This window comes from Lichenostomus cassidix, chromosome 24 (genome assembly GCF_008360975.1).
Source record: "Lichenostomus cassidix isolate B80296 chromosome 24, HeHo_3.0, whole genome shotgun sequence".
In the NCBI taxonomy this organism is placed as follows: domain Eukaryota; kingdom Metazoa; phylum Chordata; class Aves; order Passeriformes; family Meliphagidae; genus Lichenostomus; species Lichenostomus cassidix.
Window position 1 is genome coordinate 1,922,790 of NC_139504.1, and position 13,786 is coordinate 1,936,575.

Sequence of the window (13,786 nt, forward strand, 5' to 3'; positions counted from 1 at the left end):
AAAATTAAACCCTATAATAACAGAAAAGAAAAGCTTTAACTGTACCATGCCACAAGAAGAAAGCAGATGTGTGCGGCCATGGCAAAGCCCCAGCTTGCAGTTACAGCTCTGACTCACACTGTCACTGCTATCGAAAACATTAATCTTTCATGGGGATAGGAAAAAACTGACTCAGATCATGGAAAAAGGCATTTGCATGATGCAAATCTAGTAGGTGCATTTTAATTCTCAGGGCTGGTGAAGGCATTGAGACAAGTAGTGGGGTGCCAAACCCATCAATTTACTCTACAAAACGGTATTATTGTAAATCGAGATGGTATGTCAGCTGCAACAGAACACTTCTGAAAGGATAAAATTAGAAAACATGTACATACACAGTTTAAGGGAACAGTACCAACAGACTTTCCCCAAACAGATGAGCACAGATTATCCTAGACTGGTTTGCATGACTGAACTTCAGCTGAGTGTTGCATCCAGAGCTGATTCCCCTCCTCTTGGAGATGTCAAGGCTCCCAGCCACTTATCACCCTGCAATTTATCACTCAAAACCAGCCACTGGTTTTGGCAACAATGCCTTAATCACTGTTACCTTTTTGAAAGAAGTAAATCTAGTTAACTACTCGATGTATATTCCCATACAAGAGAGAGCAAAGAATTCTCCTATTTTGGCATTCTATTTTCATTCTTACCAGCAGCAAGGTGTAAGATTTGGTCAGACACTGCACCATCCTTGCAATCCACTCCTATACCTTCCTGGTATTTGATTTAACTTCCCTTGCTGAAAGACGGACAACACCTTAGCACGTGCTACTAGATCCTCCATGGTTTTGCAGAATTTTTGTGTTTTTACACCATGGATATTAAGCACAATAGCTGCTGTGAAAGCAATACAGACCAAGAACATATCAGAAATATTTGCTTCATTCCAAATATTTCAGTTGTCCTTGTTCAAAACTATAAATCTCCAAGGAAAGGTTTACAGTTCTAGAAGTGAGATGACCAAAGTCTTCCTCATGTCACAAGACTGTCTTAGATATAAAACTCAAAAAAAACCCCAAAGCATCTGCTGTAATGAAAGAGAGGTATATGTGTCTACTACTTTTATTTTAGAATATTAAAACCAGCACAAAACATATCACAGAGCTGTTGCTCCCACACTGTAAGGTCACAGCAAAGAAAAAGCTGAAAGCCATTAGTTAAACCATCATTATTTTTCAGGAGCTGCTTTCTACATTTAAGGTGAAGTGCAACATGTCTTAGGGATTTTTGTTTGTTTTCCTAACAAGTCATTTGCATGGAAATTAAGAAGCTGGATGTAAAAATCCAGCAGTTGTGTTCTGACAGTGTAAAGGAGATACTAAAGAGAGCCTGGGCAGGCTGATAGGAAGAAGAATTACAGCCTGCAGAGGAGAGCCCAGCACAAAGCAAAGGATGGAAATGTGTGCATCCAAACCAAACCAAGCCAAACCTGTCCATCACAGTGACTCCACAAACCTTCAGAAACTTCCCAGTGATGGAACAGAACAAGGCACAGAACTTACCTATTTGGGCTGATGCACCTTCCAGAGTGTTTTTGCAGAGTGCATCTGTTTGAAACCCCCAGGCATGTCCTGGAACTCAGAGAGCAGCTCTCCCAACCCTGCATCTGGCAGAATTAAGCACTCATCTGCCTGACTGTAATAATTACAGATTCCAAGGCCACATTCATTAACTTCACCAGCAGCCACATACTTGCAGCAGACTCTCCTGCAGCTCTGGCTTGTCATTTTCTTTTGAAAGTGACACTTCTAGATTTATTCTTGTCCCTTATCAGCCCTTATATTTGGCCTACAGGAAGGGGCCTGCAAGACTTTCTCCTGTCTGATCTCAAATTGGCAGGAGAGTTAATCCTACTTCAATCCTTTCTTTTTAATGTTTATGGCAGGAATTGCACATCACTTATGTCTCAGGCAAATGAGAGTTCAGGTCTCTGCAGCTGATGGACTCACAGCTGCCATGAAGCAGGTCTAGAGCAGGAAACCAACACACAGACACATGGGGACATTATTAACCACAGAAATGTCACAGAGCTGGAATTTCAGTCGTACATAGTGAAGTTTCAACTGCTAAATGCTCCTGTTGGCTTCAGGGCAATGGAAATTCATCTGCACAGCACTGCAAATGAACAAGGCTGAGTGCAAACCTTCTGACTGATGGGAAAAGCTGGGAGCTGACAACAGCTTGTAATCCAGACGCTTGGGAACCACTGGCAGCCAACCTGGTGCTCTGTACGTAGGCACTGGGTGTGCTGGATTAATACAGCAAGATTAAAGCATAGCTACAACTCCTAGCCCAGATAAAACTGGCAGATTAAAGGTCGTTGCTGTAGGTGTGCAAAACATATTACCACTCCTTTCATTAGCACTCAGTCTAAAAGTGTTTCCATTAGACACTGCTGTGATTAAACACTGATACTTTAATTCTCAGGGAAAAGGTGTCAGTGCACCAGGAGAGGCAGGACTGTTCAAAGAGTGTCTCTTTGTGGTACACACCTGCAAATAAGCTTGGCAATGTTAGCACTATGATAATGTTGTCTCTCAAATATTTAGTGTGCAAGGTCTGATTATTAAAAAATACAGAGATGTTTCCATTTCTCAAAGATACAGGATTGCAGGTGTTTGTATACAACTGCAAAAATCCAGCCAAATGAAAACAAACTGAAGAAAAAAAGAATGAAGAATAAGAAAACAAACAGAAACTGGGATGCCATCTGTTTTTACTGAAGGTAAAGTATCTCAAACTGAATTGATAATGTATTTTTCAGAAAAGAAAGATGAGAACTGCATTAAATGTTTGACTAATATGACATATAGAGCTATTAGTGAAAACAAGGAGATGAACAGACAAACCAGGTAAAGAGCCAACTGAAAGAAGGTAATTCATGTACTTGGAATAACAGATTGAAGAATTCACCTATGAAATGCCACAAGAACTTATTTCAGCAAAGATCTCCAAGACACTGGCTCAAAAAATGCTGATCAAAAGGTTAGGTTGTGTCATCAGCACAAGACACAAAACAAATTACTGAAAACTGGAGTCCCAGGAACAGAACAAAATTCATGGGAAACCCAACAGTATGAATTTAACATTTAATTTAACATTAGGGAGAGCTAGAATGGACTTGAGCTCTAAACTGGAAGCTAATGAGTTAAAAGTGACTTTGGAGTAAGATCTCCATACTATTAAATTAAATTATCAGCTAAGTAAAAGGCACACAGAACACCAGCCTACTGCAATGCCTAATTTTTTGCCAGGCATTTGTCAATATCTATTTTAACCTCCTGAAAGATTCTCAAGAAGAGGGTTTTGGTGTATTTTTCTTCTCTGTGCAGCTGTCCCTTAATTTGTCTGGAAAGTAAACTGTGCTTAGATCTTTCCAGAGCATCTTACTTCACCAGGTGATGTTTCAGCAAAGGACACAACAAGGTACCAGTGAGAACCTACAGGGAATACACTGAGTGCACTGAGCAGCACAACAGCTCTTAATCTCAGCACCTAATTAAAAGCAGAGATTACAATAATCAGGGCAGGACAGTAGTGCCTGCTGTATGTAAACTGATCTGATGCCACAAGCTGCTTTTATGCAACAGTAGATGTTTCTTGAGACCATTTACAGACACAGAAAGAAGATATATGTCCTTTTTTAAGCCTCTCTACCTTTGTACATAACTGAAGTTTGCTGGCTCCAACAAAACCCATGTTTCATCCAACAGTGAGACTCTGAAATAAGATTTATCTGGGGAGAATTGTCTTGTTTTCCTCAGCCATGACAGTTTTTTGAGTTTTGGTGTGATCACTTGAAGTCATCTCATTTGGAGAACAGAATGTTACCATTCACTACTTCAAAGGACCTAGATTTAACTTGTTGCCTTTCTGAAGCTGCAGTGTGGTGCAGAAAGTTTATGTGCCTGATACAGCTTTCACATGGTTGAGTAAGCAAACCAGATAAATGCTGCCTTCTGCAGCCTCTGGTGCTTTAAACTTTGCATTGTAGGAATCTCACATTAGCATTCCCTATAACACATAAAAGCAAATTTTCTGACAGCACTTTAAGCTGAGCCTCGTTTAACAATATGAGCAGTAACTGTGGAAAGGTCTTGTTCCACACTGAATTACCTTTATTCTCATAATAAAAATTAACGCATGAACTTCACTAGACCGAGTGGTTTGGGATATTTCACAGCAGATTCACTGCCCTGCACTTTCGGTTTTCACCAGTTCTCCAAAAATGATCAAACTACTAAATGTGCCATCAACATATGAAACAAATCTCCTTTATTTTTTTTTTTTTTTTGGTAGAATAAAAGCAACAAGTGAATTGAATCCTCATAATATCCTTATGCAGGGAAGCGCCTCAGAATGTAATCAGATTATAGTGAACAGACTGATGTGTTACAGCCCTAAGGCACACATTCAAATTGAACCACACTTGCCGTGGCACTGTTCATGCATAATTTTTATGTGATCTCAGTAACTTCTTTATACTTTTGCTCCATGCAAATTCAGGTTAAATTTTCCCCAAATTTCTCAGTGTAAAAAAAAAAGAAAAAAGCTGTTACATGACCATTTCCCACTCTGTGCAATAAAAAGCAAGGCCTCAGTTTTATAACCCTTGGTCTTTAACAGCAGTACAAAAAAAACTCCATTTGAATATTAACTACTTCTAAGTGCTGCAAATTGCCAAAAAATGTCCATATATTACTTTCATTTGCACGTGGCAGCAACCACAGCAACCTGCTAATTTAAACTAATTCCAGAAAGCTATTTTTTCTTGTTTTACCATGGCTACCCACAGCATTTGAGCCTTCACTTTCAGAAGCTCTGCAAGCGTGTCAACACAACCTTGGGAAAAATATACATGAAGAAGACTACCCAAGCCAGCCTCCCAAATTAGTCACAAAAGCAAAAATCTCCAAGCCCTTTCTGGTGCTGGCATGTGGAAGAAGTATCAGGAAAAATGGCACACCAAAGCAGTATGGCTCAAGATTTTCTTGGTAGCACTACTCTACCGGATCCCTAAAAGAGTCAAAAAGACAAAAATAACACAAGCCCCTATCTGTGCTTTCTCACACGTTATTTTTTCCTTTCCTCCAAGGCAAAATCAGGGCTTGTCTGGGTGCATGACACCAAAAGCACCCAAACTGCAGAGTCCCTCCTCTCAACTATCCCTGATGCCTCCCACCTCGCTGTGTTCTTTCCTATCCCTTGGAAACAACTAACTTCTCTCCTCATTTGACAGGAATAAATGACTGGAATGGCATAGCACAACCAGCAGGTTTGTGACAACCAAATTTGGCTAAGTGCTAGGTTTTATTAGTTCAGCACAAAGCTTACCTGTTAACTGACTGTGTGTTTGAAATATTCAAGTTTATTACACAAAATGACAGCTTTTCTCTCTCACTTTTATTGCAGGAAGCATTACACCCTAATAAAATCTACATTAACTATAATAAATGAATTTTTCTGAAGGGCAACACAAATCTGAACTCTTCCTGAAGCACACCAGCCCCATTAACACCCCCAGGGCTGGATGCAACACTGAAGAAAAACCTTCACAAAGAGCAGAAGGCAGAGATCAAGGCAAAGTCTCACATCCCATACAATCTGAGCAGAAGAAAAGGTATTGCTAATCCAGACAGCATGGACTGCTGCCAGCTAGCCAAGGTGTCACAGACATATAAACAACAGCCACCTTCCCAACGGAAGCAGCTATAAAGAATCCTGAACAAGTTCAAGCAAGGCAGGAATGTGGTTGTGTCATCACCCTTTCAGCACTACGTGTACCTTTATTTTCCTAATGACTCATTTATGCAGATAAATGCCTAAAAGGAGTTCTTCTTGGCTCCAAAACCTATAAGTCCTTGTATTTATCCATAAATCACGTTATCAGGTGAGCAACAACTCCACAGGCTGTAGCTGTCTGTCCTTGTATGGCCAAAGCTGGCCTGGCAGAACCATATCCATGGCTCATGCTGGGCATAAGGAGAGTTTTGTGGTTTGTTTTGGCTTTTTTTTTTTCCCTCCAGCATCTTTACTAACATTATACAGAAACTTCTCACAGTAGGTATTTCAAAACAGGGGTATTTATCCACTTAAAAAAAACCAAAACAAGACGTTGAAAGAAAACTGCAGGAACTCTCAGACCACAGAGCTCCAACACTGGCAGTATCTGTCCCTAACATGGAAGAACGTGTCTCTTAACCCACCAGTTACTCCCAAAGCCACTAGTAATTCCTGGACTCTCAGGTCTCCATAAGACATGGCATCTTCATGCTTCCAACACCTTCCAACAGACTTAACTCTGGCAAGTATCCACCACAACTGTAGTTTTTCCACAATGCTCTCTTGGTAACACCCAAGTACAAAATGCCTTATCAACTGCCATCTGTAGCTGTATTTATAAACTAAGATCTTCTTCTCTATCTGTATTTCCACTACAGTATCTCTCACTATGATTACTATGTTCAGTTGTACTTTGAATATAAAACACTCCACATAGTAAATGTTTATAACGTTATCACAGATGAGCTACAAAGCATCCCTTTATTAGAAAGCATTTCTCCCTTTATTCAGTCTTCTTGGGTAAAGCAAGCAAGCAAATGTTGTGGTCAAATCACCTCAAAACAATATAGCAGAGCTCAAAGAATAAAAACCCAAAGTGATGCAGAGCTGCTTCCGCAGACAGATGTACTAAACAGACTAAACAATGCAGCCTGGAAAAGGAAAAGAACCCAAAGAGAGAAAACTAAGAACAGGGGGACCTATAAAATTGCAAATGAGGTGCTAATGGGAAAAAAGATTCTTTATTCTTTCTCATTCTACAAAAACTAGGAGGGGGTCAATGAGATTACAGTTTAAAAAAAGCAAAGAAACCCCATAAACCAGGTATTACTTCTGTAGAAATCGAGGGATTCATCCCAGGGTATTCTGTGGAAGCTCCAGATATAAACTGTCCAAAATCCCTCAAGGACAGGTCCAACAGGCACTGCCAGCTCAGACCACCTGGAAACCCTTCACCACCAGGAGCTGGGGATGATGACTGAGCTGTCTGGGGTTGTGTCCTCCACTCTCCCCTAATGATTTACTTCTGGCCACTGTCACACACCACATGCTGAGCCCAACACACTCTCTGCAGCCTTTATTATCCCATCGTTCATGTACTCTGATAAGTCTGTTCACGTGAAATAATTATTTCCCCAGCTCTAAATTGGAATGCATTAAAAACAAGCTGTTTACAAATAATGCACAGTTTAAGTCACTTCCTTAACTTGATTAAATGGAATGTAAGAATTAAATGAAATGCTGAGCGTTTATATTTCCTGTCATCCCATTTTACCAGGTCTGCAGCTCGTTTCCTACCACGACCATTTCATTTAGGCACCTTGCACAAAGCAGTCCTAGACATCTGCTTTCATCCAGTGAAACCATTAGAAGAATCAATTTGCTCTCCAAGGCAAGAAGAGTGATGGACTCCTATGTTTACTCAGCAATGAGCACACAACTATTTAATTAGATCTAGAGGCTGGAAACTGCGTCTTTGAGGCAAGAGCCACAGCCACAAAGAATGAAGCGTTTCAATTTGTTACATAAATCAATGTTTTCACTATTTTTTTTTTCTGCCTGTAACTGCTGACTTCCATATGGAAACACTGTCACAGGTAGAGAGGCACATCTCCCACCCCGTTTGGCTCCTGCACTCTCACCCAACACTTCTTCGAAGAAACAAGCAATTAAGTTGCTGCCCCTTCTCAGCCACATGCGATTCCAAGATTGATGTCGTATTTCAAGCGACAGACTGTGAACACGCTCTGCAACCGTGGCATTTAATTTAGAAGTCAGCACTTGACACATTGAAGTATTTGGAATTCCTGAAGTCTGGCTGTCTGCACAGTTGCATAATTTGAGCAGGGATAACCTACTTATAACTGGGAGAGGGAGAAGAATGTCAACAGACAATCCCTTCTACGTCAGGGGACATCTCCTTCCTCGTCACATGCCAGCAAAAGCATCACTGCTTTGTCACAGGTTGACTGTCTTTTTCTTAAAACTAGTGGATTACAATCCCTAAAAGGAGTGAAGCTACAAATATCACCAGATGTTCTCCTAGGAATATACTCAGATGTTCTCAAAGCTCACTGAAAAACAAGGTTACCAGATATAATGTGGTAATACCAGTGAAATACTAGATGTGAAATAATCCACACAAGTGTGACAGACCCAAGACTTGATGCTCATCACACAAACACCTCACAAGCACCACACATCCATTCACAGGAAAGGCTATAAAGATACAAAACCTCCTTCCAGTAAGTCACAGGATACAACCAAAACCCACGTTTGGGTGGTTGTTCAACCTCAGACAGGATAAAGCTTTTGATTCTCTTGGCAAACAGCTGCCCAGACCCTCCGAGCAGCACAATTCTCTACCGACACTGCAGAATGAAACCACCCCTTTGGAAAGTGCCAGAGCTTATGATTAACCTCTGGTTGCAACAAACATGGCAAGGATTCAGTTTCACTCTCTGACTGCTCCTCTTACGTACTGCAGAGAGAATACGTAAGGACGCTCTCTCCTCTCCAAACCTCACTGTCACAGAAGCAGGAATTCTCTCACCCTGTAAACAAAACCAGGGCAAAACCTCCCAAGCATGATCCTCCCTCAGCATCCATGCATCATCCACGTGGGGAGACTAAAGCAGGGCTGGAAATTCCCTCCCCATTGAAAGGGACTGCTTGGAATGTTCGCACCAATTAAATCTTTGGATTAAAACCAGCTGTCTAAATAGAAGTAGTCCCAAGGGAGAGACACTTAGAGCATTGTAACCGGTTCCTGGAATAAACAGTTTGACATCAATGGAAGCATTTGCACTGGGAGAGCTGTGTGTGAGCTCCCAGGTTCAGCTCCACCTCCTTCAATTGCTGCACTTAAACCCAGGCAAGGTCTCCAGGCGCATCACACCTTGGATCTGCTCCCGTATAGACATCAAGCTGCACTAGGAGATCTCGAGGGCAGAAGAAAAGCACATTGCACTCCAAATACCCGGAAAGACTCCTGGATGGTCTGTGACCTGCCTGCACAGGAGTCATTCCCACTCAGCATCACCTTGCAGGGGCCACAGAGCAGAGCCACAGGTGTGTCCTGCATGTGACAAATAACACATCACCTCATCTATGGAAACATCCAGCTTGGAGACAGGGATCAGCTCAGGAGTGAACTGGGTGACCTCTACCTAAGTAAGAGCTGCTATGTGGATACCTCATGGATACACCTCAAGAATAAATAAAACAAAAATTTTAAAAGGGGAAAGGAAAAGTCTCATATCAGGCAGAAGCAAAGAAAGAAAGCAGGGCCAAACATGTAACTAGGAAAACTGAGAAACTCCCCATGTGGGTATGGCAAACCCAGAATAGTAGATGAGCACAATTATGAAAGCAGGAGGCTTCTAGAAACATCACAAAATGGTTTGGGTAGGGAGGGATTGTGAAGATTATGTCGTCCACCTCCTCTGCCATGGGCAGGGACACCTTCCACCAGCCCAGGCTGCTCTAAGCCCTGTCCAACCTGGCCTGGAATGCTCCCAGGGATCCAGGGGCAGCCACAGCTTCTCTGGGCAACCTGTGCCAGGGCCTGCCCACCCTCACAGGGAAGAGTTTCTTCTCAATATCTCATCCAACCCTTCCCCTTGTCATTTTGAAGCCATTCCCCCTTGTCCTGTCACTCCATGGCCGTGTCAAAAGTCTCTCTCCTGTCTTCCTGGAAACCCTTCAGGCACCAGAACAGCCTCTAAGGTCTCAGAAAAAATCCTAGAATGGACAAATTATGTATATGACCAAAAAAAGCGGAAGTGATGGTATTTTAGACCCATGGGATGTGCAGATAGCTAGGAAGTACACAGACTACTTAATTTCACTCTGCTGGACTGCTCAGCAAAGGCAACTCCAAAGTCAAAGCAAAAACCAAGGTAGGCTTAACCTGAGAGTCTCACGCTGCAGGATCAGCAGGGCCCAGGAAGGAAAAGGGTGGAAGTTTCAGCCATGAAAGATGCAACAGGCAGCCAAGAGAGATCAGGGATGGGTACAGGGGTGACCTCTCTGGCATGTGCAGCAGGAAAGTGATGGGAGCAAGCATGGAAACAGCTGCCACTGGGCATCTGTGGGATCTGTGGGAACATCCACGACACAAAAGGACACACAGTGGAAATCTCCACATGCATGAGAAATGCCTGCCTGCAGAAAGGCTGCTGGCCTGCACCTTCCCTCAGGTGTACCAACACACACAATGTGGGATGTACTGGCCTTTGGCAGGAAATCAGTGGGATAACCCTGGTGAGTGTGGAGGAGGAGGCAGACATCCCTCATCAGTGGGCAGAACAGGCTCCAGAGCACAGGAAATGGGCTGGAGGAGTCATCCCTTAAGAGGAGTTACATCTTTTTGGGTGGGAAGAAACTCAGCAGCTTTTTGCAGACAGGTAGGAGCCCCCCAAGGTGTGGGATTTAACAGGCTGTGCTGGTCAATCATGGAGTTCATTCCATCTGTGCATGGAAACAGGTACAGCAGATTTTGGGAGGCACTGGCACCCTGTGTGTATTAAAGGAGACAACAGGCTTTTGGCAAGCAAGAAGCAGATTATATCCTCCCAGAATCTGCTGATCATGTTTATGTAGGAAAACGACTCTGGATAGATGGATGGAAGGAGAGCAGAAAAACAGCTCTTGGCAGATGAGCACTATGACACCCTCACAGTGCATGGTCACAGAGGCAGTGCAGCAGACCCTGGCAGATGGACACTAAGGAATATGCAGAAGGGGCTGTTGTCGGGAAAAAACAAACAACAACAAAGAGACAGCAAGCTCTGCCTAACAGCTAGTGGGAATCCCCGTATTTTCTCCCATCAGCCGGCACTGGAGGCAGCAGGTATCCCGTTGGGATGCAGGAAACAACACAACTCCCCCCACACCGCTGAAAACTACAGGTTAGCGTGTGTAGCCAGAGGCTTGGGCAGGCAGTGCGGCTCTCTGGGGCAGCGGACACCCCGGCGGGGCGAGCACCGGCACAGCGACAGGGGACAGCCCAAACACGGGGACACCAGCTACAGGGCACCCCTAAGCACCGGAACGCGGGGCAGGGGACAGCCCGGAGGGAGGTGACACCCCCCAGCACCGGCCAAAGGGACAGGGACACCCCCGGAGAAACGTGACACGCTCACAGCCCGGCCCAGGGGACACTGCCCGCCCCGGGAACGCTCGGCGAGGCGCGGGGGTGACACGGCCCCGCGGGAGGGGGACACACGGGCTGTGCAGCGCGCAATGGGATCCCCGGGGGCTGAGCGCAGCCCGGGGCCGCGGGGCACGGCCGGGAAGCACGGGGGAAGGGACGCGACGGGACGGGACGGGACTGAGAGCGGGGAGAGGGGCCGGAGCGAGATCCCTCCCGCCCCCCCGCCCCCGAGGGGCACCAGCGGCCGCCGCGCCACCGGCCGGCCCCCTCCCGCGCCAGGCCCGGCCGCGCTCCCCGCTTACCTGCGGGCGGTCGGTGAGGCCGGGCCGCTATCTGGGGGCCATGACGGCGGGGCCGGGAGGCGGCGGGATGACCGGGATGCTGTCGGGGTGGGGGGGCGGAGGCCGCCGCCTCCCCCTCGGGCGGCGCGCGGGAAACCCGGGGGAGGGGGGGCGGGGGGGGAGCGGGGGGCGCGCGACCCCCCCGCGCGAGGGGCCTGAGGGGCGCGCGCTGCGCGTGCACGCCGGGGGAGGGGGGCGGGGGGGGAGCGCGCGCCTCCGTCCGAGCTCCCGCGCGCGCCGCCCGGGCACTTTGTTTGTGTCCCACAATGCACCGCGAGCGGCGGCGGGGGCGGAGCCCTGCGCATGCGCCCTGAGCGCCCGGCGGCACCGAGCGGCCCGGGCGCCCCGCGGAGAGAGCGCGGCGGGGAAACCGGCTGGGGTGTTTGCCGGGCGGGAGAAACCGGGCCGTGCCGCTCCCCGACGGGAGAAACGGGGTCCTACTGCTCCCTGATGGGAGAAACCGGGCTGTGCTGCACCCCAGCGGGGGGTGGCGCGGTCCTTGTGACCCCAGCAGGGGTAACGGGGTTCCGCTGTCCCCCGGTAGCGGGCAGACGGGGCCCTAGTGCCCCCAGTGGGGTAAGGGGCTCCTAGTGCCGCCCGGCGGAGGCTGAGCAGGGTCCTAGTGCACCCACATAGAGGGGACAGAGTGCCCATGGCCCGCGGGGACAGCAGGGCCCTAGTGCCACCCCTTCGCCATCCGGAGCGAGGCACCGGGGAGCGAGGGGCTCCGGGACACGCAGCCGGCGGAGAGTGGGGAGATACATCCCCCGGCTGGTCATGCCGTGCCCGCCGAGCACGGGTGTCCCGGTGCAGCGGGATGCTCCAGCCGTGCACTCCCCGGTGCTCCGGGAAGCTCAACCGTGCACTCCCCGGTGCTGCGGGACACTCCGATCGTGCACTCCCCGGTGCAGCGGGATGCTCCAGCCGCACATCCCCCGGGATGCTGCAGTGCTTGCACTCTCCTCCACCCCAGCACGTGCTGCTCCGGTGCGGTGCGATGCTCTGCCGCTGCATCCCTTGGCCATTGTGTTCTCCCCCAAACATGGGGTACCTGTGCAGCAGTTCCCAAAACCTCGCAAATACCCCACCAGTTTGCAACCAATCCCAATCAATTTTAATTAGTCATTAATTAACCCATTAATTAACGATAATTTGGTCCAAATCCGCACTAATTCGGGTAAACACAACTTAATCCAACAGGATTAACGCAACCCTTTCCTCCGTGGATTGTTTTATGGTGTGTTTTTTATGCTGGTTTGGGTTTGGTGTTGGTGATGAGCACTCGGTAAATTGAAGCAGGAAACAGATTGAAGGGCCACGGTCCAAAAGTATTAATCAGCAGTAAAAAATTTAAAACCAGTCCTTGGAAAAGCCATGCTTCCCCATCAGCAAAAAGAAAAGAGGCCAAACTCCCCTTGTGCTGTTCTAAAAACTCAGAGATCCTTTTAGATGCTTTCTTGCAAAACTGGGGGGAGAACCAGAGCAGAGAGTTGGACTCTGCTTAATTCTCATTTCACCTCCTCTTATATTGGTTTTCTATTCCCAGGGATCTCTTGCAATTCCTGACACATGCAGCCTCCCATTGCAATCTACTCTTGTGTAAAGCAGGACTAAAGTAGTGCCAATTATACTTGTGCAGGTGTTGTTTCCACTTTAATGAGACATAATTTTCAAGGAAATCTGCTCCTGGCTGTCCATGGTAACTCCTGAATCACAGAGGAATAAGGAAAAAGCCTCAGGCTGCCATCCCTTCCTTCAAAAAGCACTGAAATCTCTATCAGGGGCTGTTTGGTGGTGAATTTGTAGAATGAGTGATTTTAGTCAACCAAGAGCCAGTGCTGTTTCCTGTAGAAGCAGAACCTGATGTGCCTTTTCTTGCTGACTTCCTAGATGTGTTGTTGCAATTTTAAAATTGCTTGAAAATGCTGATTTGTAACAATTCCATGAATAAAGCGTCAGGGGAGCAGAGAGTGACAGTCATTGCTGTGGGTTGTCACACATGCTCGTATCCAGCTTGAAACTTGCTCTGAGCTGGTCATGGGCTTTGCACAGGAGGGAAAATGGGTCTAAACCACACAAATTCATGGCAGGAAGACATTAGAATTAATCATGATCTGTGTCCTTACTGTGCTGCAGAAATGAACATCCTCCAAATAAAGCATTGAACCAACAGTCTTCAAACCTGCTC

The 13,786-nt window shown here is 46.5% G+C and overlaps 1 protein-coding gene across 1 annotated transcript in view; it reads right to left on the reverse strand.

Annotated features, from left to right (window-relative positions):
• The window catches only part of ZBTB44 (zinc finger and BTB domain containing 44), a 37,445-nt gene extending 25,734 nt beyond the window's left edge, over nucleotides 1-11,711 (reverse strand). The window contains exon 1 of the mRNA XM_085082028.1: nucleotides 11,560-11,711. The gene's annotated coding sequence lies outside the window, so the exon portion shown is untranslated. The remainder of the gene's footprint in view (nucleotides 1-11,559) is intronic.
• Nucleotides 11,712-13,786: the final 2,075 nt, after the last annotated feature.